Below are 27,677 nucleotides of genomic sequence, written 5' to 3'. Positions count from 1 at the left end.
GGTCTAATGGGGAAAAATAAAGCAAGGAAGAGAGATAAAGAGTGCACTAAGCTGGTATAGTTTGCAATTTTAAAAAGTGTTGTGAGGGACAGCTTCACCTAGAAGGTGACGTTTTAGCCAAGATGGGAAAGTGATGAGGGAGTGAACCATGTGGGTGTGGGGGGAAGGGTGTTCCAGGCAGGAGATTCAGTGAGCGTAGGAGGCTGAACAGCAAGGGGGCCAGTGTGGCTGGAGTGGAGTGGAGGGAGGGTGGGAGGTGATGAGGTCAGAGAGTTGAGGTGGTATAGGTGGGGTGACTCAGATTCAGTCAGGCTGCACAGTTAATCACAAAGCCTTTGCTTTTCTGAGGGAGAGGAGGAGAAGCCATTGGAAGGTTTTGAACGAGGGAGTGACGTGATCTGACTTGAATTTTTTTTTTTTTTAACATCTTTACTGGAGTATAATTGATTTACAATGGTGTGTTAGTTTCTGCTTTATAACAAAGTGAATCAGCTATACGTATACATATATCCCCATATCTCTTCCCTCTTGCGTCTCCCTCCCTCCCACCCTCCTTATCCCACCCCTCTAGGTGGTCACAAAGCACCGAGCTGATCTTGTGCTATGCGGCTGCTTCCTATGACTTGAATTTTAATGGCATCTCTCTGGCTGCTGTTTTGAGGAAGTACTGTAGTGGGGCAAGGGTAAAAACAGAGAACTGCTTAAGAGGGTATTTCAGTACTCAAGAGAGATGGAAATGACTAGGACCAGAGGGCAGTCTAGAGGTGATGCAACAAGGTTGCATTCTGAATTTTTTTAATTTTTTTTTTGCGGTACGCGGGCCCCGTTGCGGAGCACAGGCTCCGGATGCGCAGGCTCAGCAGCCATGGCTCACGGGCCTAGCCGCTCCGCGGCATGTGGGATCTTCCCGGACCGGGGCACCAACCCGCGTCCCCTGCATCGGCAGGCGGACTCTCAACCACTGCGCCACCAGGGAAGCCCCTGAAATTTTTTTACATGGTAGAGTCAATAGGATTTGCTGAGCAGTAAGGTATGAAGAAAGGCGGGAGGAGGAGGGGAGGGTGGAGCACGTCATTTGTGGAGATGCGGAAGACAGAAGAGGAGATTTGGAGGGAAGGTTGGGAGTCTGGCTTTGGACTAGCTAAGTTTAGGATTTTATTAGACAGTGAATTGAATTTCTCCTATTGAATTGATCCTATTGAATCAAGAGTTGAGGATTTAGGTCTGGGCTGGAGATCTCTATTTGAGAGTCGTTTGGGGGAAAAAATGGTATTTTAAACCACAAGCCTGGATGAGCCCACCGTGGAGGTGAGTGTGGATGGAAGAGAGAAGAGGACCGAGGAACAAGTCCTGGGGTACTCCAACGTAGGGAGGGTGGGAAGGCGGGAAGCAATGTCACGAGAGCCCAGGAAAAGGAGAAGCCTGAAAACCCAGGAGAATACGGTGGCCTGGAAGCTGTGAGAAGGAAAGGGTGTTATCAGCAATGTTAATACTCCTGAGAGGTGGAGCCAGATGCAGCCTTAGCAGAGTGGTAGTTGTTTGGTGACCTTGAGAAGATCAAAACTAGTGTAGCCAAGAGCCTGATGAGAAGGAAATGAAGAAACGGAGAGAGGAGAGTCTTTAAGACAGAGTTTAAACAGCTCTGAGGGGTTTTGCTCTCCACTGTGAGCCCTGGACCAAGAAGACACTTTTGGGGCAAAGAATTTTCCCTTCATTTTGTTTTCTCTATGGCAGGTAGCCAGTTGTGCCCCAATTCCAGTCCCGGGTTACAGGTAGAATTTGTGATATGTGGGCAAACAAGAACTTCTGTGGCTTCACAGGCCTTGTGTTCTACGTTAGAGAGGTCATTTTCTCACCACGTGTGGTGACTGCAGCCATGGGGACCATTACTGAGAGAGAGCCAGGAGTATATTCCTTTTAATTCCCAATGTGAAGGAACTATAAAATGAATTCTTGGGAAACAATTCATAACGGAGGATGCAGGGTATATATGGTGTGGTATGGGAGCCATCGTGATATCTGTAGGTCCTGAAACTGCTAATAAGATTTGGAGGTCAGCAGACACATAGTGTGATAGTTAAAATAATTTCAAACTGAGGATTTATTTTCATTAACAAATATTTATGTAGGGTTTAATATGTGTCAAACATTGTCCTAAGTGTTTTACAGATATTAACTTATTTAATTCCCATGGCAACCCTGTGAGATAGGTGCTACTGTCATCCCCCTACCAGATGAAGAAACTGAGTGGAGAGTTTAAGCAGTATGCCCAAGGTCATTTGTTGTTAATGGTGGAAGCAAGACTGACCAGTTGGCCTTTGGAGTCCACATGTTTATTACCACACTCTGTAGCTAGTTTTGCTTTATTTGGACATCTTACTGGCTTCCTCTTTGTCCTGTCTTCTGCTTTGCCCGCCTCTTTCTCGTTTTAGTGTCTTGACAAGAACATAGACAACAGTAAGAAAAAGAGGAATCACATGAATCCATTTTCCCACTCTTGAGCTAGAGCTGTTGATGTTTTTGGTATTTATTGGTAGTGTCAGCAGCTCTGCTGCTTTCCCTGCTTAACTTGCAAGCATAATCATTTGCTTAGCTATGTATCTTGAGAAACTACCTGCCTAACTAAAGAGAAAACCTTTTTTTCCAGCATGTTCTGTATTATATACAGCACGAGATGGCAAAAAAACTTCTGTCATCCTAGGTGGGACTTTTTGTGAGATGGTCATCACGGTCACCAGCTTCAGTGTCATATGTAACTTTGTCTGGAATGTATGGAAGGGCTTAAAACAGCTGTGTGGTTCGGGCGGGTGTGGTGTTGGATAAGGGCAAAACCAGAAGAAACAGTGAAATTACCGAGTGGGTTAAGAGAAGTCAGGGCATCAAGATGAAACAACATTGGGGAATTGGTTAACATCAGGAAGACAGTTTGGTGTGGAGGACCTGGGGAAGTTCCTCAGTGGTGAGACAGAGGGATCCGGTGGAAGACAAGAAGTTTGGGGATGGGGGAAATGAAACCGAAGAGCTAGGTGGTATGAGGTTTGTAGGCTTCCAGCTCCTGACTTCTTCAGATAACAGATTTGGGTTTTAGCCCCACCTCTGGGATTTTCTACAGGGGTGATCTGAAGCACATTAGCTCACCTTTTCTTGGTTAAATTTCCTCATCTGAGGTTGAATAGGTAAACTTTAAATTCTTTCCAAGTTATGAAATTCAGTAATCCTACCATGACAGTAAGTAGCCAAAGCCAGCACAGAGTTCGTGGATTGACTGTGTATCAAAGCACAGAGTCCCGTTCCATGAGAGCATCTTTCATGGTGCTCCTTAGGAAGGAAGCCCCTTAGTTGCTCTATCTGGTACATGTAAGAATTTGGTTGCCTAATACAGGTGTCTCTCATATGATAGTATATGCATTAGAAAAAATCAACAGGGCTGGCAGGACCTACCATCACTGTAGTCATTGGTTCTGAGTATATGGAAATTAATAGCTTAATACTTATTTCATTAATGATTACCTGATTTAAATATCTTCATGATAAAATACTAAACCTTTCTGTTTACTCCTTGATATATATTTTGTAGGAAAGGTTAATTTAAGATTAAAGATTCTTATATATGTAACTTCTTTTAAGTCTTAGAAAGTTAATCAATAAATATATATCAACTGTCTGTTAAATAGCATCTAAGAGGCAAAGGGCTGCATGTATTCAGTGAGCTCAATCTCATTTCAGAGAATGAGAATGGATGGAAGAATGGATAATTAGGGGCTGTAGAGTTTGGGGAAGGCTTCTTAGGGAGCTTGGGGTGTGATCTGGAAGGATGGGTGGGATTTGTATTGGCAGGAGGGAAAGAATTCTATGTAGGAGAAACAGTATAATCAGAAGTGTGATGGCAGAGACATGTAAAGCTTGTGCAGTACCACAAGGAAGGCCCCGTGGACTCAGATGCATGTTGAGGTACAAGGGGAAATAACTCAGCTATGAGCCAGAAAAGTTTAGTTGGCCATGCTCTTTGGAAGGAGAGGGGTAGACCAGGTGACCTCTGTGTTTCTTTCTGGCTTTAGGATTTTGGTTGAACACAAAAAGCATACAGAGCCGGATGGGTGGTAGTGATGATGGTGGGGTGGATTTTAAATCTGTGTGTGACTGGAAAGGCATCTAAGCATTGTGTTCCCATTTCAGCAGCCCTGAGGCAGAATGCTGCTCACTTCTGGGTTATAATGTGTGATGGGCCTTTTACGTGAAAGAAGTTGCTTATTTTTTAATTTAATTAATTAATTAATTTATTGGCTGCATTGGGTCTTTGTTGCTGCGTGCAGGCTTTCTCCAGTTGCAGCAAGCTGGGGCCACTTTTCGCTGCGGTGAGCAGGCCTCCCATTGCGGTGGCCTCTCTCATTGCAGAGCACAGGCTTCAGGAGTGTGGGCCTCAGCAGTTGCAGCACACGGGCTTAGCAGCTGTGGTTCGCGGACTCCAGAGCTCAAGCTCAGCAGCTGTGGCGCACAGGCCCAGCTGCTCCGAGGCATGTGGGATCTTCCCGGACCAGGGCTCGAACCCATGTCCCCTGCATTGGCAGGCAGACTCCCAACCACTGCACCACCAGTTGCTTGTTGAATGTTCTCATCGAAAAGACATAGGAGACATATGATCCTACTTTCCACAGGGCACCAAGGCCCTGCCTAAGAGAGACTCCTGTATTTTGAAATCTTACTTGTCAACCAGCCTAATCAGTCACAGCAACCCCAAACACACAAGATACCCCGTGTGGAAACCTCTTATTTATTGTCAAACAACATACGATGTGAACTGTGCACACATGGATGTTTTATTTTCCAGGAAATGGGCTGGGCTTTCTTTTATTCTGCAGTATCTTGAAATGCAAAAGAAAAGAAAGATTCAAAGGATTTGTGAACCATACTTTTGAAATCTTTCATAAACCTTCCTGTCTCTTAGGATGGTGATTTTCAAATTGCAAGTTGTGACCTACTAGCAAGTAGTGAACTCAATTAGGAGATTGTTACTGACACTTTTAAAAAATGACATAAAGTAGAAAAGAAGAGAAAATGTCAGAGTGCATTGCATATAGTAGGTATAAGTGTATTTCATAACGTTAGTGTGTGTGTGAGAGACTGGATTATGGTGTGTGTGTATATATATCTTACTATGGGTTATAGTGAAGAACATTTGAAAAGCCATGGTCTTAGGGTCCAGGTTACTTTTTTGGCCAATAAGGATAGAGCTTTTCAAAAATATGAGCAACATTACAGTTAAGGGACTTTGAAAGGTTTGTGGTCATTGAAACAAAGAGCTGGAATTTTTTATTTCTCCCTTCTACTTTTCCACTCCGATCAATGCTGAATCCACCTTGCCTTCTCAGGGGAGAGGGGAGGGAGACAAAGTGGTGGTAAGAGAATAAACAGTACCAGGAGTTCTCATGCTAGGAAATGGGTGAAAATTTAGCGCCATATAAGCCTTGCTAGAGTACTACTAACAATCATACATGACATTTCTGCGACACTATGTCTTTTTCAGTGTTTTAATACATTATTCTCATTTGGTCTCATGGAAATTCTGTATGGTGAGTGGGGAAGACAGCATTATCCTATTTTCTTCCTACTCCCCTAAATGCACCCTCTACTCAGTTATAAGTAATTATTTACAGTTTTCCACTTTGCATTGCTAGGCCTTTGCTTCAGCTGGAATACCTTTCCTGTTTTGCCTGGGAAACTTGCATTCATCTTGTAAGATTCAACTCAAGGACTTATCTTGTCTGAATCTTGCCTAGATGAATCTGATCCTACCTCCTTTGGGCCACTCTCTATCTTGTCCATACCTCAATCAGTGTACTTCATTTGTTTACATGCCTTTATCTTGAACTAGGGTGTACATTCTTTGAAGTTGAGGTCTGTACCTTATTTATCTACCTTTGCCTATCTAACACGTAGCACGCTGTCTGGAACACACTTGTTGAGGTTGTAACAGAAGGAATAAGTGAGGAAATCAATGTTTAGAGGAGTGGCTTTTCAAAAGCTGGAAATAAAAGTAGAACCCAGGTGTGCAGCCTGACCTTTGGCAGGCTCTGGCTGTGACACGCCTGTGAGGTAAACAGTGGCATGAGAGGAGTGAGTGGGTATCCCATTTCATAGGGTGGGAAACAGAGGTCTCTCTTGGGAAGAGGAAAACAAACGAACATTTGTTGATTACTTACTATGAGGAGGTCTGCATCGTACACTCTTTTAGGATTTTATTTCATTTAACCCTCATAACCACTCTCTGCAGATCTGTTTAATAGATGAGGAAACTCGGATGGACTTAAGCATCTTCCCCATAGACCCATACTGGAAAAAATAATAATAGTTAATATTCACTGTGTGCAATACATGGTTCCTGAGACACGTTTTATTGCATTTAATCTTCATGACAACCCTATGAGGGAGGTTCTGTTATTATTACCAGGAAACTGAGGCCCAGAGAGGTTCAGTGTCTTGCCCAAGATTAGTAGCAGAGCTGAGATTCAAATCCAAGCAGATTGGCTCCAGGAACCAATTTTTCAAGGTTAATTAGTAGCCTCTTGAAAGTGATAGGGCTAGAACAACATCTACCCACGTAATGATGTTTATAACTTGTATCTCCCTTAATTTCTAGTTAAGTTTATTTCAGTAAAGGTACTTGATCTCTTGATGTTTACCTTGCTCTTGTTTTAAAGATTCTGCAGCTTGGTGACAGTTATGACATCTCCCAGGGAATGACAGCTCCACATTCTTCAAACTTTATGTTCATTAAAGTATATGGCAAGAGTAGGGGCTTTGGAATAGGGAGGGAACCAGATTTAAATCCTGGCTTTGCAGCTTCCAAGTTGCATAACCCTGAGCGATTCACCTGACCTCCCTGTGACTTAGTTTTCCCATCTGTAAAATGGGGATAATATCAGTACCCCTGGCATGGCACGTTTTTACGGAAACAATGAGACAATGCACATAAAATACCTAGTGTAGTGCTTGACACATAGAAGGTACTAAACAATTTACATAGTAAGTACTAAGAAGAGTTAGGTAATCTGAAGAGCCTTGCCCTGTATTCAAGCAGAGTGCGCTTGTTCCCCAGTAATGTCGCAGGTACTGTGGAGAGGGAGACTAGGGACCTACTGTTGGCACCTTCATAACGGCAGGTTTTGTATTGTGGACGAGTAGCCAGGAGGAAGCTAACTGGATGTGCTTTGCAAAGGCTATCCGACAGCAGACAAATGGCACAAGTTCAGTTCCTGGAGACCCAGGCCAATCTGAAAACACGGTCACCACAGATCTGAAAAGCTCTGTGCTTGCATTGCTAGTCCCTATAAACCATCTTCTACCACCAACCCCCGACCCCACGGCCCCCAGTGCCGGTGAAATTCTGTTAATGATTCCTATCTCTGCCAAATGATCTTTGCATTAATAATTCATTTTGCTTTTGCAACATTTATGAATAAAACATGATAAGTGAGACCCTGACCATCAAGTGTTAGCTTAATAAGAATCCTGTAATATAGCACCAACATCTTGTGTGTGGATCTATAAAACATTCCTCATGAGAAACTGTCCCCATCTTGCTAATGAATCCTACCAGGATTCCCAGTTAACCAAGTACTATTACCACCTTTACTAGGATTGGGAAATTTGCCCTTTGTCTGAAAAGAATTGGGAACACACACACGCATGCACGCACGCACACACACAGAAACCAGGAGTGAAGAGAAACTAACTGTGGTCCCCAGGAATTCTGAAACGTTTGTTTTTAGCTTCTGTGACCTTGTAGTGGCTTCTACATCACAGAAGCCTGCTTTCAATGTTTGCTGCCTTGCATGCCTTTGTAATCAAATATCTGTTAAAAAAAAAAAAAGTTAAAGCTTTGCTTTAAGAAACGCTGAGTGAAACGATCAGATTTTTGGCACTCAAGAGTTCGCTTGTTGCTGTGCAGTCATATCAGAATGACTAATTCTTTTCAGAGTCAAGCCACCCAGGCACCACTACTCAGTACGTTTTGTCCAGGGGTGTTTGTGCTTTTGTCTTGAAAACAGCTAATCAAAGGAGCACCTTCGTGGCAGACGCTTTTCCTCTGGGCTTCATGTCCTTGCAGCAGGGGCCTTCGGGAGAGGGACCTTTGCTTCCAGGCAAGCTGGGAATGAATGAGGGCAAAAATGTAATCGCTCCCCAGGTGCTGCCCCCAACAACACAGTATGACAGACCCCTCCATTCTGAGGGGGAACGTGGTGATTGAGAAAACCTCAACGTCTGATGTTAGAGGGAAGATAGCTTCAAATTTAAAAAAATCCATCACTGTATGCCTCTCCATCCCACCTTTTCAAATTGTCTGCACTTCTTGATATCTTTTCTTAACCCCACATTTTTAGGAGTCTGTTCCTCCCCTTCTGCCTCTGCTGTATGTAGCCCTTTGTTATCTCGAGTCTGGCTTTTGGTTCTTTTATTTTTTTCCTGCTTTACTGTTTCAGATGCCTTCCTTTGCAGTCAGTTCAAAAGTCATTTTACCAGATCTTTGTCATTGTTTCCAGTGTAATCACTGCTCTGCCTTCTCTGCTTCTGTTTCCTCCATATACCCCTTCAGTTCTGTTCATCTAAATCCATTCAGCTTCTTTTATTTCCCTATCACACTCCCTCCTTCAGAACTGTTTTTTTCTGGTTTTTCATCTTTTCAGCAACCTGAAACCTTCCTCTTCAGCCGGAACAATTATTGAATATTTCCTGAGTACAAGGTACAGGAACACTTCTCAAGTTCTACCTCTTTGTTTGTTTTCCCCCAACTTTATTGAGGAATAATTGTAAAATATAATTGTATATTTTTAAAGTACACAACATGATGATTTGATAGACATACACATTGAGGAATGATTACCAAGATCAAGATAATTAACACATTTAATCTGTCACATAGTTAACTCTGTTCCTTTTTTGTGGTGAGAATGCTTAAGAGACACTCTCAGAAACTTTCACGTATACAGTACTGTATTATTAACTACAGTCATCATGCTATACATTAGATCCTCAGAACTTACACTTCTTCTAACTGAAAATTGTACCTTTGACCTACATCTCTCATTCCTCCTCCCCCTGCCTCTGGTACCCACCATTCTGTTCCATTTCTGTGAACTCAGCCTTTTGTTTTTTTTTTTTAAAGATTCCACATATATGTGGTGTGTACAGCATTTGTCTTTCTCTGTCTGACTTATTTCACTTAACAGAGAAGTTTCATTACCCAACTACATCCAACTCTCCTGCACCCAGCCTCCTGGAAGGGTTAGAGTTCCAGAACTCAGTCAGGCCCTCTCTCAGGGCCTTGACTTCTGCCAAAGGAGAATGTAGTTGTTACCTGTCACATCACTTGACGAACTTAACACCTGGAACAGCATGGTGTATGTTGATCCATGGTAGACTTTTTACCAAATCCGTGTTAACATTGTTTGTACTTTTAAAATTTCCACTGGAGACTGCATTCATTGTGTAGCTAAAGTAAACATTTTTGGGAGGAATTAGGAGTAAAGGGTGTTTGCTGGAATCATAGCCTGTCACAGACCTAGGGGTCAACATGGAAGCTGGGATAAAGGGTGGGCAAACCAGGCAGTATTGGCAGGGGTACACCAGGTGGGCAGCCCTTCCCCCTGCTGTAGTCCAGGTACCTACTCTTTCTCCCTCCTCACCAGACTGGTATCATAGCTCTGCAGAGTGTGAGAAGGAAAGATCCCATTACCTAGAAAATCAATATCTGTTGAGAGATTTACCCAAGTTCATCTTGTAAATCATTGCTAGTGTTGGGGCCAGAGCTCCGGATTTCCTAGTTTCTGCTTCTTCTTGTGGGTCTCTCTTCTTGCTTTGGTGAAAGACACCTGTGCTTGGGTGCCTGAGTGGCAGTGATAAACAATAAGTTGTTTATTTCCATCAAGTCAGAGAGTTTACAGTGGGCCTATTTTATCCTTTACATTTTCTTAACAAGAAGGGATTTCTGCATTTATTGAGTACCTACTTGATTTTAGGCAGTATACTAACTATAAGACATGACCTCTGTCCTGAAGGCTACGAATCTGTGCTGCTCTGAAGTTTTATGGTTGTCAGGAGATAGCCATGGTTTGAGTCAATGGTTGGGTTACGTATGAGATAAATTACACAACGGCAGATCTGCTCTGTGTGGCTTTTGGGGCAAATGACTTACAGGGAAACCTATTTATAGGCTTATCTGAGGAATGAAGAAGCTTACCAAAAAAAAGATAAAAAGAAATATAGAAAAAAAGAAATATAGATAAAAAGAAACAAAGAAATATATACAAGAGCCAAGTGAAGGGTCCAGGCAAATAGTGCTGTGGGTTTGGATGGTCTTTGGAGGCCTGCTTGAAGAGAGGGGATATGAGTGGATCTCAGTGTGACAAGTGGAGAGGAGAGGGTAAGGCCTTACCGACAGGGGGAAAGATAGGGTAGGAGACAGGCATACATACATCTAGGGAGACCATGCCAGGGCCAGGACAGGGAGGAGGGGTGGGGACAGGGCGGAGGCAGGTTTCTGGAATAAGGGCTTTGCATGGTTTGAGAAGTGGCTGGACCAGGGATTGGAAGGCCTTGAATCCTGAGATTGTGTGGACTTTATTGTCAAGTGTCTACAGAGACTGAGTAGAACACCTTGGTGTGTGGATTGGGCCTAGGGTAGGAATAAGGCACTAGGGAGGGGTGGCACCTGTGGCTAACGGGACAGTTCAACTTTTGTTAAAAGCCCTGCAGGCGAAGTTAAATAGGTCTGTGGCCAGTCATAAGCCCATAGCTAAGTTGCCTCATCTGGCAGCGGAGAGCCCCTGTAGGGTCTTGGGTATTGGTGGGTTGAGAAGAAGGTGGGAGTTGCGAGGTGGGCTGGAGAGGGAGAGATCACTTAGGGGACTGCTGGGATTGGCCCAGGGCTCTGTGGGCAGTAGGTAGCTCAGATGCCTGAGAGAGACAGAGCTGGCTCGTCATAGTGGGTGCTTCAGGAAAGCACATCTGTCACCAGCAGGCCCAGTCTACACGGGGAGGGAGGAGCAGCCAGGGAGGACCAACGGGGACTGCAGGGGAGCAGAAGGGGAGCAGTCCAGTGGAGCATGAGCTTGTGGAAATCTGGTAGGGGACAAAGGTGGAATAAGCAGGTGGCCAAGGTCAGAGAGATCTGGAAGCAGGAATCCATCATGGGAACTGAACTAGGATTCAGGGCCAGGGGACTGGCAAAAACAAGATTGGACCTAATCAAGCTTTTCCCACTTTCCTTAAGGCTTTTCAGCTTTGCCCTTCCCCCACTCCCAGCTGACCTTTCCTTCCTTGCTTTCTTCTAACCAAGAAGATAGAAGCTACCTGGCATGAATTCCCCTAATTTCCCTCCCTTCACCGGCTTAGCCAACCTACAAAGGCCCCCCCTGTAACCTTCTAGCTTTTCTGTGAGAATCATTTCCCACCTCCCCAGGGGCCTCATCCTTATTCTTGCTCTCCTGTGCTCTATTTTTGGTCATTAAAAAATATAACCCTTGATCTTACCTCCCTTTTCTAACTACTGCTCTGTGTCCTTCCATTTATTATCCTGTTTTCTTAATACCTTAAACCATGATAAGCTAGCTCTGACCCTGCCACTCTACTAAGACCGTGCTGATGAAGCCATTCTGTTCCTTAACATTGAGTCTGTCTGGATTCCTTCGTCCCTGTTTTCCCTGCCCCAGGCCTTCCTCCATACCACCAGCTGAGGGATCTTCCTAAAAAGCACAATTAACTCTGATCTTTTCTCTCTCCTCCTACATATTATGTAAAACTCAAATGCCTTAGCTGAAATTGCAAGCCCCCTTTCACAGCTCTGTTCCCAGTCTTCTTTTCCAAATGCCTCTTCACCGCCCCCCCTCCCCCCCCCCCCACCCCCCGCCCCAGCCCATGCTTCCATTGTGTCAGACTTCTCACCACCACTCTGGAGGAATGCAGGGACGACTTGATACTCCTTGTGGTTTTTCGTAGCAGGGCAAACTCCTATCCATCTTTCAGGATCCTTCTCTGTGATATGGTCTGCCTCTCTCAGGCAGAGTTAATTATGCAGTGCTTCTATAGCACACTATTTATATGCATAAAAGAATTTAGCTCACTTTATTACAATTTATTTACTAAATGCCCTTACCTCTTACTAGACTGGGAGCTTGTCAAAGTCAGGACTGTGTCTACCTTCATTCTGCAGTGCCTGGCACACAGTAGGTACTCAACAAATGTTTATATAATGAACTAACAAACATATTTACTGGATGGGTCACTGGGAGGCAGCTGTCCCAGCCTCCATCCTTGTCCTTGTCATAACCACAGGGATGGTCCTACTGCCACTCAGGATCCTTCTTACTAACCCTAGGCTGTCTTAACATGATTTCTTCCTGGAATGCAGGCCCCCTATTTCCTGCTTCTCACCAGTGGTCTTGTTTTGAGCTGGGGGAAATTCGAAGAGGGTAGCAAGTAAAGCTGGGATGGGAATTGACTTGTGTGAGGAGTGACCCTAAGGCATCAAAGGAGATTTCTTTGGGAGGCATGGGACTAGAGGTTGAGGGAGCTCCAGAAAATACCTGGAGTTTATGTTACTTGGGAAGCAATTACATCAGGGCTGCTGACAGGTCCAGCTACATAATTTGTGGACCTCTTGTAAAGAAGGCAGGAAAGGGGAGGATTGAGAGTGGATTGAGAGTTTAGGGTTAGGAGATGCAACCTATTATATATAGACTGGATAAACAGCAAGGTCCTACTGTATAGCACAGGGAACTATATTCAATATCCTGTGATAAGCCATCATGGAAAAGAATATAAAAAAGAATGTATATATATGTATAACTGAATCACTTTACTGTACAGCAGAAATTAACACAACATTGTAAATCAACTATACTTCAAAAAAAAATTTTTTTTTTAATTATAACAAAAAGGCAGGGGAAAGAAGTGCTACTTTCCTTCCTTCTGCACATCTCCTCTACTCACACTCATGCTCATCGTCCCGTCAAACTTCACTTAAAAAAATGTAAGTTCAAAGGTACACTTAGGATTTCAAGGCGGCCACAGCAGAACTTTAAGCCAGGCTCAGGGCCCTTGTGAGTGACTTGTGACTGCACAGGCTTCATGCCCACGAGGCTGGCCCTGGCTGCTGAGTTTGACCCCTTGACCTTAACTAGCCCAGGACCCAGCTACTGTGATGCACAGCAGTTCGAACGACTTAGGTCTCGTTGAATTTGCTCCTTCAGTTTTATGAGGACCAGCCATGTGTGTCGTTTCATGATGTCTCCTCGATTGCGAGAGAGGTGTTTTCTTAGAGGCTTCCTTGTCTTCACTGGGGCCTGTGCCTGTTTCCAGGGTCCTGTTTCAAGGGTGAGGCTCCTTATCACCAGGCTTGAGTACTGACGGGAGGTAGAGTGAGGCTGCGTGACTGACACAGGCCCAGGGCTCCCGCTTAGAGCTTATATGTTACTGGGCTTTCAGATCTGGACTCACCCATGAGTCAGGGAACGGTCTGTTCCTGCTCTGTATCTGCTCTGAGTCGCCTGTCTGGGTCCAGGGCAAGGCTTATGAGATAAGTGCTGTATTCAGAGCACTCCACCTCATGACTGGGGCACCTCAAGAACCCTGCAAATGGACCTTGTGCGAACGGTCAGGACTTGTCACTCGAACAATTCCTCCTTTGAGAGGTCCGTGTTTTCCTCCCCAGGACACGTTTCAAGCTCCTCGATCCTGGGGCTCCTCATTGCTAGGTCTGATGTTCTGTGGAAGGCTCTGGGTTCCAACGGAGTTGTACTGAGTTCATTCCTGAGGATCCAGATGCTGGAAAGCATGTAGCCAAGTTCCTAGGATCTGCATGGCCGCTTAGGTGTCTCGCTGTTTCTCCAGAGACACATGGCAAGCCTTTTTGTTTAGGCTTACAAACACACATTTATTTTCTCACAGTTTGGAGGCTGGAAGTCTAAGATCAAGCAGGGCTGGGTTTTACTGAGACCTGTCTCCTTGGCTTGTAGGTGGATGTCTCCTTGCTGTGTCCTCACACGGCCTTTTCTCTAACCATGACATGGCAGACTTTTGAAAGCCATCTCCGAGTGGAGTTCAGTGCTGTCACCGAGACTAGGGAACATAAGGATGTTGAAGTGGCACAGCAGAGCTGAGTGGTTCTGGGCGCTCCATTGACTCTCTGTGCAGCTTGGAAGCTGAAAGTGTGTCTCTTCAGTAGTATGGAATGGACCCTCAGAAGGACATTGACGTGGTCCTACAAGAGGTTAATGCTAATTTATGGGGTAATAACTGGACTCTCCTCACTTGGAGGGGAAATCTTGTTCCTCTGCTTTAAGGCAACCTGCAGTTCAGAGACGGCAGCATTGGCATGAGCCTGGAGAATCTTTAGGATTCCTGATTCTTCTTTGTTGGCCTCTGTATAACAAGGGGCCATGTAGACCCTCCTGACTCAGGGAGTCTCGCTGAATGCAGTCCCCAGGGACAATGCCAAGAACCAACCCCTGAATTCTGGATTTCTGTCATTTGGGAGAAATATTGGCCAGGCTGGGGGCCCTGCAGGGACAGTCTGGAAGTTCTTAAGTTGAGGGCTTTCTTGGATTCCCTCAATCTCAGGAATGACGTAACATAGGAGACTTCGCTGTTAGGTGGGAGAGTTAGGCCTAAACCTCCCCAGATGGAAAAGTGATGCTTGGGCTCAGCCTGGGGGTGGTCTCAGTGATTATAGAGCGGAGGAGCCGTGGCCTTCAGGGTCTGGCAAAGAAGGATGGGGATCTCTAAACCGAGGAGTTCCCTGGGATCTGACTCTGCAGCTCCTCCGAAGCCCCCAGGGTTAGGCTCCGGGAAGCTGGGATTTCAGAGCAGCCTCAAGAAGCTTCAGGGTCTCAGGAGAGAGTGGCCTCCTTGGATCGTTTAGAGGCACTGGCCATTCAGAGAACACAGCCAAGCCAGAGCTCATCAGCCAGAGGCAGCCCTGGACAATGGAAAAGAGAGTAGGCTAGGGACCGAGGGGTCTGTAGGAGAGGCCTCATTCTCTTAAGGTCCCTTGAAGACTTTTTGGAGCACAGTAATGCCTGTCCCACATTTGTAGGTCAAGGGCATAGGCTGAGACCACCCTTCCTATGCTGAGCAAGGAAGGCTGGGTGCAAAGCTCGCTGGATTCATGTCTCCATGGGAGATAAAGTTCTCTAGCAGCTGTGGGCTCCTCTGGAGTTTCCTAGGGAGCTCTCTGGGCATTCCCTTGGCATGGGAAGTGGATGCCTGGAGACCTGAGAGGGCAGATGATCCCCTGCGGTCCAGTGGCCACCTAGGTGGAGCTTTTCCCACACTTCCAGACCAGGATAGGGTCACAGAGTGATGGCAGGAGCCCCGTGTAGGGTTGAGGAAGTAGTGCAGGTGGGGGCTGGCCACGTTCAGGTGGAGACCACTGTTCCCTTCAAGCTGCCACTGTCCGAGCTCTGTAGCAGGTGCAGGCTGGGGCGGCTGGCAGGTGGGGCTGGGCTGTAGGGGTCATAGTGGAGGGAGGGAGCTGACTCTGGGCCTGTGCCTGCTGTTAAAGGAGGTACTGAGGGAGTGCCACAGAGTAAAGTGTAAAGTGGCAGGTCCTTAATGGCAGCACGGGCCCGAGAATAGTGCCCAGGAGCCACCAAGGAAGGGTTTGGGATCCAGCCAGGAGAGCTGGCGACAACAGACGCCACTTCCTGCAGCAGCCAGGTACAGGCAGCCCTCTTGGGAGCAGCAGTTGGAAGTCAGGGTCAGGGAAACCTGGCTGTGGATAACGGGAACCTGATCATCGACCCAGACCCAGCTGGGATCACCATGGGTGGATGGATGCATGATGGGCGGGGGGCCGGAAGGTCCCTGACAGGAGTTGGGGAGAGGCCCAGCCTCAGCAGACCTTGAGTGTCAGGTCACCATGGAGACCTAATTAGTGGGGCAGGGATATAAGGCAGACACCACGGTTAAGGCTGAACTGAGGCTTGGGGCTCTTCAGATTCCTCCTGATCAGAGACAGGCTCTAACTGGTTCCAAGTGCTTGGTTTGGAGGGTTGAGGAAAGAGGGCCCAGACAATTCATTACAGAATGTGGTGGTACTTTGCATCAAGAGCCCCCGGGCAACATTTTTCACATACGCGGAGCTCTCCCTCCCCTCCTACACACACACACCAGTTTCTACTTCAGTGGTCTGCTGCCACAGCCCTGACATGCATGTTTTGAAAAAACTACCAGGGTGTTCTGAATGCCCTCATCCCATGCATAAACACTTCAGAGGCAAGAGTTCCTGTGATGGCAGTGAGAAAAGAAAAGGAAAGATGGAATTAAAAGACATTAAAATGATAGATGCCTCAGAAGGTGGAGACATATCAACATGAGGGGAGCAGCAAAAGGATGATTTCAGCTTCAGAATTTCACATTTGGATGACTGAAAGAACAAAGAAAATGCTGGTTTAGAGATGGGAGAAGTTCAGTGAAATAGAGAGACCCAAACCCAAATCTCTGATAGAAAATATCATTTCTTTAAAAACCTTTAGGAAATACGTGCTCCCCCAAGCCCAATCTCTAGGAGAATGACCTGCAGGGTAGACCCTCACAACTTCCAGGTACCACATCAAAGCTGCATCATTTGCTCTGATAGGACCCATCTATTTAATACATTTCTTCCCTTCTGCCTCTATATCATGGAGACTTAACACATTTTTTGTCCTTGTCTTGTTCTTTTCTCTATAGGAATAAACTATTTTGTTAGGTTGAAATTAGCCAGCGTGAATTTGTGTCAGATTTCATTTGCCCTGACACAAATAACCCCTTTGTGGGTAATGAAAACAATTTAATGGTGTGGTCTAAAGGAGAAGACACTATTACTCAAGCGATTAACACCAGGGGACTTCTCGCTGACCTCTTACGATGACCTGCAAACTGTGCTTCCAGTATTATTGCACTCTTGAGGAAGCATGGAGTGAAAGCTTGCCCCCAAATATTTTAGAGAGTGCTTTATGTGGAAAAAGTCATAAAATACAGACAGAGAAAGATAAGTAGCTATAAGTGAGAGGGGAGGAGGGACTTCGGGAATTAACCTGATGACAAGGTCAACTCGTTTGGAGCAGCACGTCTTCAACACCAGTATGTCTGAATTGGGCACAGGACTCTGTTGCTATAACATCTTGAAGACAAAAACTGCACGGGGTTCTGCAGTATTGCGTTTTGCGATTCTCTAATAAGACTGCAACTTTCAAGGAAGTGCAGATTAGGCCTAGCATCTCTAGCCTTAATTATTTTTTTTTCTTTTAATATTTCTTTATTTTCTTTATTATTTTGGCTGCATCGGGTCTTAGTTGTGGCACATGGGATCTTTCACTGCGGCGCGGGTTTCACTGTTCTCCATTGTGGCATGTGGGCTTCTCTCTAGTTGTGGCGTGAGGGCTTAGTTGCTCCGCCGCATGTGGGATCTTAGTTCCACCACCAGGTATCGAACCCGCATCCTCTACGTTGGAAGGAGGATTCTTTACCACTGGACCACGAGGGAAGTCCCTAGCCTTAATTCTGAGTGTCGGGTGAACGCCTTTGAGGCAGGGAGTGGTGCCTCTGTTTGTTCATCTTTATATTGTACTGTGAACTACACACAGTTGGGCTCAAGAAATGTTTGTTGACTTGAATTATCCAAGCAAAGAAATCTTTAAGAAGACAGTCTTTTCCTGCCTTGAGACATGGATGATACTCCCAAGGAATAGAGGAATAATAATTATTATTTAAAACTAATGTCTAATTAGTTTTTGTAATGTAATTGTATAGCTGAATCATCTTTAAAATGCCTGTTTTAACACTTAGGAAAATTTATCTGGGAAGTCTTTTTGACAGTCTTTTATGATCAATAAACATACTATCTCAAATTTGGTTTTTAGACCCATAGTAGTGGGAAATTGATAGAACTTTGTAACATTGATTAAAATGTGCTTGCTTAGGCAGAAATAGAGATACAGATGTAGAGAACAAACGTATGGACACCAAGGGGGAAAAGCGCGATGGTGGGTAGGATGAATTGGGAGATTGGGATTGACATATATACACTAATATGTATAAAATAGATAACGAATAAGAACCTGCTGTATAAAAGAAAATTCAAAGAAAAAGCAGAAAATCAATATACCAAGAACCATGTAATTAACTGAAACACTTGTAAAAGAGGTATTCTCTGAAAAGGTGTGAAGCTCAGATGGTTTTAGCAAGAAGTTCTTCCAAATTCTGAGAAGGAATGATATTTTTGTCCTGTTTAAACTGTTATAAAGCATGGAAGACATGCAAAATGTCACAGTTCATTTTATCAAATTATGTTGCTGTTCTTTATAACTACTCTTCCCCACACCCCACTCAGCCCCAAGCTTTATGATTTGTCATTTGCTGCCTCAAGGATTTTTGAACAGTTATCACTCCTCTTTTGCAAAAACTCCATTGAAGAGATCAGTGTAAGTATTTTCATGGTGGAGACCAGTTTTTCCTTAGAGGAAAGCCACGAAGAAGTTCCCTTGAACTGGTAAGAAAGAAAGATTTATAATTCCCTAAAACATCAGGGACCTGTACTGTGTGCTCTGGCATATTCTAGAAAGCAGTAAAACCTCTGGGGAAAATGGCAGCACAGGGATCTAGGACTGAATCATAGGTGGCTTGGGAGCAACTGAGGAGCAGAGGTGACTGATGACAAGGGTTTCCTCCAATGCCTTGGTACTTTGTAAGACCCCGGAAGCTTTATACTACCTCAGTAATAGGAAGGGGACTCAAGGATAACTAACTGAATTTCCTGCCAACCTAGGGGCATATGTGCTTGAAGTTGGAAGTAAATTGATTTAAAAGTAATAAAAACTGTGATATTTCTGTAACAATTGAGTTTGTACATTAAGATCATACCCACTACATACAGATTAAAATTTTTAAAAATATATTTCTGGTGAATTAAATCTGGGAGAATAATTTAAAAAATCACACTGGGATAATTCTACAAATATAAGAATGGTTAAATATTGAAAAAAAAAATTGCTTGCTTGAGGGAATTCCCTGGCAGTCCAGTGGTTAGGACTCCACACTTTCACTGCTGAGGGCCCGGGTTCAATCCCTGGTCAGGGAACTAAGATCCCACAAGCCGCACGGCACAGACAAAAAAAAAAAAAAAAAAAAAATGCTTGCTTGAAGCTGAGGGAATTGGAGCCCACACACCTTATTTAGAAGTGAGCCCTCTTATCTATTGAAGCCTTGGCAAGAGTTATAACTTACGGGAGGATGGCTGGGTGGGACAGGTAGGACATGTCCCGCCCACTTGTTTGTACACCGTTTGTATATAATGGTAGCAGTGCCACAACAAGCAAACCTTCAGAAACTTCCCAGTGACTGAAGTATCCCTTTCTGCAATTTGGTGGAATCAGTGTCCCTGCTTTTTTCTAAGTCTTATTTTTCCTCCAGGTAAATGCATGTTTGAATCAAGACCTACATTTTCTTCTTTTTTAAAATCCTGAATATTTATTCTGAAGAAGTTTTCCTAAACTGCTCTGGTTTTAGGTGCATAAAAGCATTTATTTGAGCATAATTCAAAAGGTTAATTGGTCTTGGTGAAGATGGACCAACACACTTTGCAGGAAAAGAAACATACGGGGTTTTTTTCACTGCAGTTGTATTTTATTTTATAGTTCCAAAGGTGCTTATTACTGCTCCTGACTAGACCCAGTCCCTTTCACCTTGGAGGGAATCATAGTCTACAGAGTCTATTCACCTATGTTCTCTCTGAGTAATGCATGGGATGAAGCGGGGGTTTAACCTCAGAGCATTTGATTCTAGTTCTGCAATCTACGGGGGAAATTTAATTTCTCTCCGCCCAAATTTCTTCACCTGGAAAAGTCATAACACAGATCCTTCCTAGAGTGTATCCTTAGGAATAAATGATAGCATGCTAACAAGAAGCTTAAACAATATACATAATGGCTTCTTGGAATTTAAAATGTTTTTAAAACTCATGCCATCATTTTGATTTAGCTACCCAATAACCCTGAGCAGTAGCCTCATTTTATGGGTCAGGAATAAATAAAGCCTAGAGAGGTGATAGAATTTGTTACTCTGAATGTTGGCGACGAGAGCTCAGAATGTAAATAATTTTATAAATATTAAAGTGTTCCAGCTCCAGAATTTAAATGATGTTTAAAACCTTTATTATTTTTGTTATTAGGAATGTGGCATTTGCTTGTTGCTAAAATGTACACATGGCAAATGTATTATATTTAGAAAGTGAAAGTCCCACTCAGCCCTCTCTTCAGAGCAGTCAGCACCACTGTTAACAGTTTGATGTGTCGTCTTGGAGACGTTTTCCCTGCAAATAAAAGTGTGTGATACACACATATAGTGATGATTTTTGTACAGAAAGGTGTTGGGTTTTTTTGCGGTACGCGGGCCTCTCACTGTTGTGGCCTCTCCCGTTGCGGAGCACAGGCTCCGGACGCGCAGGCTCAGCGGCCATGGCTCACGGGCGCAGCCGCTCCGCGGCACGTGGGATCCTCCCGGACCGGGGCACGAACCCATGTCCCCTGCATCGGCAGGCAGACTCGCAACCACTGCGCCACCAGGGAAGCCCCCAGAAAGGTGTTCTTGACACTCATAATAGTTCTCTAACTTGCTTTGTTCCCTTGACCATAATATCTTGGATTTTTTTTTTGTTTTTTGGGGGTTTTTTGGTCATGTCAGTATCAACATATGTATCTAATTCTCTTTGGTGGCTATATAAGATTACATTGTATTCCATACTGAATTGTTGATAATTTACAGACTACTTCTAATTTTTCACCCTTATCAGTAATGCTGCAGTGAACACCTTGTATATACATCTCCGAAGATTTGTGGGACTATTTTGTGGACTATATTATTTGAGAATTAACAGGTCAAGAAAATACCTGTTCAAAATTTTGTTAGATATTTCTAAATTGTCCTCCAATGGATTATATCAAACCACACTCCCACAAACCGTGCGGTATTCTTTCTTCTCATGCTTTCCATCAGTACCAGGCTTATATAATTCACATACCTTTAAATGAAGTGTTCCTGCCTTAGCACAAGGCGTGTGAAAGCGTGAGAGCTATCCATCTCCCAACTCCTGTAGCAAACCAAGGGCAGAAAGCACAGAGTAAATCAAAGCTGACAGGGAGCTAGAAATGGAGAGACTTGGCTTCCATTCCCATTCATTCATTCAAATAGCCTTTATTGAGGGCCGTTATGGGCCAGGCCCTACTTAGGCCTTGGGAATAGAGTGATAAAAGACAAAGTACCTACCTTTGTGAACTTACATTCTAGTGGACGTGAACCATAAATAAATTAGAATATTATCTCAAATAGTGTGAAGCTCTCTGATGAAAAATAAAGCAGGGGAAGGGATAAAGAGTGGCAGGGAAGGGATAAAGTGCGGCAGGGCAGAGGTGGGCGGAGGGGAGGGGGGTGGTCCTGGAAGTTTCTCTGCTGATGTGACACCTGAATAGAACCCCCGCTGCAGTGAGGGCTGAGCCCAGCGCTTATCAGAGAGGGTCCACCCAGACAGAGCTGGCAGCAGCAAGAGAAAAAGCCCGAGAAAGGAGCAGTTTGGTGGGTTCCAGAAATAGCCCTAAAGCTTCACTGACTCTTGATCTTCCAGAAGAGGATAATTGAGCTACTTACTTTCTTTATAGAAGGCCATGTTCAGGTGAAGGAACTTGGAAATGCTTATGTCTCTTTAGTAAAGCAATGCTCTTAGTGTAGACTGGGATTCTAACCGCTAAAATCCACCAGCAAGTCTCTGCCAGGGTCCAGCAGATGTGGAGTTTTCACACAGTCTCTCTCCCTAGCAGTAAGACTACCTGTGTTGAAACACAAAAGTGTAAAACGGACCCACTGCCCCTCCAGCCTGGAGAAGGTTAGACCAACACACTTTTATGACCGACATAGCCTTCCTCCCGCTTTCTTGCTTCCTAAGAACCCAGTTCTTTGTTAAAGTGTTTTAACACCACCGGAGAGAAGAAATCACAATCAAAAACCAAGTTTGTTTGGAAGATGGTTGCAGAAAGAAGCTTCCACTCTCCAGGCCTAGGAAGTTACTCCTGTGTCTAAGGATGGGTCACCCCTGCCCCCACCCCCGACTCAGGCAAAGGTTGAGGGCAGCAGCCAGGAGATGGAGGGGTAGCTGTGTGGGGCGTGAAAGAGGATGTGCTGAAAGCAGAAAGGCAGCTTTAAGTGTGAGGATGAAAGCAGGAGTTAAGAAGAGCCTCCACAGGCACTGAACCCCTGACGCACACTCTAGGCTTGAGTTCCTTTTAGTGATGTGAAGACTGAGACAGGAGTTTACTTCCTCGTCAGCACTTGGTCCCCTCCTTTTAGAGCTCATCTTTTAAGGAAAGGATGAAACTGCCTGGGCATAAGGCTTATAGAGGCCAAAGCCTTGCTTATTGGATGGTTTATGTCAACTGCGTACCAGTTCCTCTATGTCTCAACATGTGGCGAATCTTTTCTTTTCTTTCTTTGCCCTTCTCCAAGAGTCTTACATAAGAAGCCTCAAACAAGAAAAACCTCCCTGTGAACAAAGCAGCACCGCTGGAAGATTTTGATATTCATGCCAAATGTGATACTGAACTTGAAATTCAAACATAGGACTGTTATTATTATCTTCTACTTCTAAAAGGAACTCCCAAGTCTACCCTCATTTACCTGCATGAAGAAAAAATGTGCTTACTCAGAAGTGCTTTAACAGATAATTTTTTTAAATGACAAGTTTGTAAGAGTGCTATGAATAAACAGACTGATGAGGTTTAAAATCTGCATGAATACTTTGCATTTTATAGAAATGAAAACTAATCTACTTAAGTGCATTTCTTTAATACAGCTCTTCAAAGCTCTAACTTATGAAGCTAAAGGAAATATAGGAAAATCATTTCTGCAAGTTTATTTACATCATTAAAACCACTTGTGTGGCCATACATTCTGTTCCCCCCATCCCAAACTCTTTGGGAACTTTTTGGCTTTTGACCAATGACTGAACTCCTTTTGTCTGCGACTCCAAAATTACAGCAAATGATTGATCTGATTGTGGTGGTTATGAAATATCTGGAAGAAACTATATATTTCAGTTTCTGGCCCTATGCTTAAATTTAGAGTTCCATTCATTTATTAACTATCCTCTTAATTGCAAAAACAGGGACCAACTCGTGTCAGCTGAAGTGAAAAAGAGAGGAACAGCAGTGCCATAGAACCAAGGATGTGTAGGTCACCAGACCTAAGGAATGGCCTGGAACCAGGTCTTGGAAAGCCCTGTGTTCTCCAGGAAATTCTATTCCCTTTTCATCTGAGTTTCTCCTATGTGCTTATTTTATTCTTATCTCTCTCTGCAAACTGCTTTTTATTGTTCAGCTACTTCTATCTAGATTGTGCAAAATGTAGCAGCCAGTAGCTCCTATGTGTGTATATCAAGGTCCCTCTCTCCTATTGACATATTCTCTGGGATGGAACTCAACTGGCCCAGCCTGAAATCAGATGCTAAACCTTAGACCATTCACATCTGGCCAGAAGCTGGGGTCTGTGGATGGGATTTTGATTGGTCCAGTCTGAGTCAGGTGTTTCAAAGGAACCAATTTTGGTCAGAAGTAGAATCAGGTATGCCAGGAACCTCACCTGTGTAACCATGTGGATGGAGTGTGTGAAGGAGAGTGAGAAAGAGAGAATGACAGAGAGAGACAGAGGCAGAGAGGGATAAGGGATGTGATACTTAATTACTACAGATCTGAGACACAGACAGAGAGATCGAGAGGGGTATGCAGTTACCAGAGAAGAGGGAATCTTTGACTTGTAGGTGTCCATTTTAATCCCAAAACATGATGCCCTACACACTGCATAACTTGAAAGTGTAGAGGTGGGTACTTGGAGAATGACAGAAGAGCCACTGAGAATTTCCTAGAATCTTGTGCGGGGGCGGGGGGGTCTTCCATTTTTCTTTACCACTAAAGGACATACTCCACTTCAGTGAAATCTAAGGACTCTGCAGATTTTTAGTTGTAGTGGGGTTTTATTGTTACAAAATTTTTTTATTAAATTAATGAATAAAACAAACGTTATCTGTCCTAAGGCACCATTGGTTGTTCTTCCAAACCTCTCAGGCAAATAAAGAATTTCATGATTATGCTACATTTTAAGTAGGATTTAATCTCCATCACAGAAATGGGAAATGGAGTTTCAGGAATTCATTTTTGACTTGGGATCTAGAAAGAAAAGATAGGAACCTCAGTGAATACTGTATTATTTTCATTGCCAAGCATTGGCAAAGAATGGATCATTGTTGAGAACTGAAGGATAACGTTTATAGTAAAAGTTCTGCTGTTTCTTCACAGGGAAATTCCAGTGAGTATTTAAATGGGTCACGGACGTGAGGACCAAGGCTTTGGATTGCTCAGCAGAGGGTCTACTCCGAATGAAACTTTTCTCTATTTATGTATCTCTTTTGGTGAAAACCAGCCACTGTTTCAGCAAATGGGGTCTCCATTCCAGTATTCTCTAAGCAAAGACACTGTCCCTAACAAGGGATGCAATACTCAGTTACTCCACAAAATCCTGGCACAGTGTCTATTCCTTTGGTTATATCTTTTCTTAGATCAAATTATTGTTTTAATAAGACATCTGCTTTGTTTTTAAGAGCAAACAATTAAATCCCTGTTGAGATCTGAGGATTAAAGTGTTTTCACTGTCAGCGAGTAAATTGTTCAGGCAATTTTCCCCGTAAAATGGAATTTCTTTGGTCCTAACCATTCTCACAAATCTGAGCTTGTCCTATTAGTTAGTCTTAGGAAACATTTTCCAAAAGCTTTCTTATAAATTTGTTCCTCATATGTAGGAGTTTATCTTTTATGTAAGTAAGTGGTGCGCTCTGAAACTTCTAGATCATTTCCTCTTTAGAGTTGGTTAGAGCCGACTCATTCATCTGCTGTTTTTGTTAGTTAGTTGCTTTTTTTGTTTTTTAAAAAGTCTACTGATGAGATTATTTTGTAAGGAATCCATCCTTAAGCTGTTTCCTTGATGCTTTGTAACAAGTATTTGGGCAGTGATGTTTAATTCTAGGACGAGCATATTTTTGAGGTTTGTCACTTTATCTTAGTTACTCTTGCCTGTAAAGTTGAACTAATGATATTCAGTCCATTTTACAAGTGCTTTTAGTTTCTTCCTTAACGTGAATGCTAATAATAGCAAACACTTGTATAGTCTTTCTGTGTTCCAGGAACTCATCTAAGCACTCTACAGCTATCAACTTATTTAACTCTTACCTGAACTGTGTATTATCATTATCCCCATTCTAGGCAGAGAAGTTAAGTAACTTGCTCAAGGTTACACAGTTAGTCATTGGAAGAGCTGAGATCTGAATGCAGATTGCTCCTGGCATGTGCTCCTAACCCTATACCATATCGCCAAGCTCTGTCATCAGTTATTAATTCAGCAGTCATTCACCGAGCTTCATCTAGGAGACCACCAAAAATCAGACATGTCTTTCCTTCTGGACCTGCAGTCTGTGGTGCAGAAGATTGGGAAAATAGATAATTGTAAGTTTTATGATAAACACAGGGGGCTCTGGGAGCACTTAGAAGAGGCACATAACCCAGCTTTGAGAGATCATGGGATCTCATCTCTAAAAGGGGAACGTGATAATCCCTATCTCAGAGGGTTGTTGAGAGGACTCAATGACTGGATGCATAAAATGCCTTGAACAGAACCACTCATATTAAGTGGAAGCTACTGTTTTTATTAAACTGAGCACTGGAAGCTGTGGAGTTGTGTGAGGAACTGGCCCATGGATCTTTAAAGTGTGTTGGAAGCAGAGGGAGCTGCAGGGACAGAGACCCAGAAACGAAAGACAACATGGCCTGTTCAGGGCACTGCCAGTAACACAGAAGGTAGGAACAAGGGGTGAGGGGAGCAAGGAGGCTGGTGGGTCAGTCAGGGAGAGGTCATCAGGGACCTGCTGGTCAGGCTGTAGACTTTGGACTTGTCCTGAAGATGTCCTAAACAAGGAGGCAGCTTTGTCAGACTTGACTCATATAGAGATCTCTGACCACACTTCGCAGAATGTAGAGGCAGGAAGGCCATTTGGAAAGCTATTAAATTAACGCAGGCTTGGGGTGATGGTGAGCCGATCTAAGGGAAGCATAGGATGGTTGGAAAGAAACGAATGCATTAGAGAGATATTAATGAGGTAGAATTGACAGTACTTGGTGGTTGTTTGCATGCGAAGGTGGGAGAAGGGAAAAGTCCTTTGGGATGACACCCAAGTTCTGGCCTGGACAACTTAGTGGACAGTGGTCCTATTGCCTGGAACTCATGGCATGTAACCCATATATGAGTGCAGGTTCTGGCAGCATTGAGAAAGGGACCATGAGAGATGGTAGAGTACACAGTGAAAGAGGATGACCTATGAAAGGATCCACCATGGATCTGGCGTCAATACAGGGTGGCACAGATTTCTTAACATTTGTACAGAGAGGCTAATAACCAGACTGTTGGCACAGGGCTGTTGGCAACAGTGATCCTCACCCTCAGATACCTTTTGCTCTGAGGATCCCCACTGGCCCCCTAGCCTCCAGAGCCTGCCCTAGCAGGAGGTGAATGCAACTTGTTTCTCAAGGAGTTGGCCTCATGCTCTTTATGCCCCAATACATGTTAGACCTGTGTTTTACAGAGCACTGGTGTTCTAGGGGGATTTTTAAAATCACATGCTATTATGCCAGGAGGGACCTCAAAGGCCATCTAGTTCAACCATCCCTGGAGGATATTTCACAAGCAGATGTGATAATACTGAATTACGTGTATTGTAAGGATACCGTTTCTGAGTCACACCATTTTTCTTCCAGCTCCAAATAAGATTGTTTTCACCCTAGTTTTTGTGCCAATAAGAACGTAACTCTCCCCAGCCTCACTACCCTCCTGTTTCTGTATCTTGTTACCTCCATTAGATTTCAGCCTTTCTTTTCAGTGGCAACAAACTGATATGAATAGTATTTGTGTGTCATATATATATATATATGTATATATATGTATATATACCATATTTCCATGTTTTATGATGAGAAACTTCTGCCTAAGTTTGGCATTTCATATACCCTCTGTTAATTCTGTCAGAGTGGATGTCACTTGGGTTTTTTTCTAGAATAGGAAAGGACCCCAGATTCTCCTAACTGGCCCCAACCTGGCTCAGTACCTGCAGGAAGGCGTATCTGCTGACCATGTAGAGTCAACCTGGGGGAAGTTTCTGTCTTTCTTTAAATAAAGTGCTATGTTCATATCAAGGGAGTTTTTAAATAAATAAGTGATAAAGTAAATGTTTTTCTTTCAGGGATAGAATTATTTTTTTTCTTAAGAATATAGGGCTTTTAATTTGTTAAATAGATCAGCCTTAATTGTATGATTCGCTAATAAAATTTACTAACCCCTCTGTGTCTCAGTTTCCTCACCTATGAAGTGAAGCAATTAGAAAGCACAGAAATGACTTTATTTTGAGACCTGTGGTTTTAAGATTTTGTTCTAATTTTATAAATAAAGTCCCAAATGAGCAATTATGGCTGACTGTAAATGAAATGTTATTCTTCTTCCCTAGGATGCGGTGTATATGTGGAAAAAAACAACAGTTTTGAACTTTAAAATTTCATTTT

The 27,677-nt window shown here is 43.7% G+C and overlaps 1 protein-coding gene across 6 annotated transcripts in view; it reads left to right on the top strand.

The window, feature by feature from the left end:
• LPAR3 (lysophosphatidic acid receptor 3) overlaps positions 1 to 27,677 on the top strand; it is a 73,220-nt gene that overhangs the window by 25,807 nt on the left and 19,736 nt on the right. The window lies entirely within an intron of this gene.

The sequence above is a fragment of the Aethalodelphis obliquidens genome, unplaced genomic scaffold (assembly GCF_003676395.1).
Source record: "Aethalodelphis obliquidens isolate GAN/ISIS:26980383/991018 unplaced genomic scaffold, ASM367639v1 scaffold13, whole genome shotgun sequence".
Classification (NCBI taxonomy): Eukaryota; Metazoa; Chordata; class Mammalia; order Artiodactyla; family Delphinidae; genus Aethalodelphis; species Aethalodelphis obliquidens.
The sequence above is the reverse complement of the archived record's forward strand: the minus strand, read 5'-3'. Positions and strand labels throughout refer to the sequence as shown.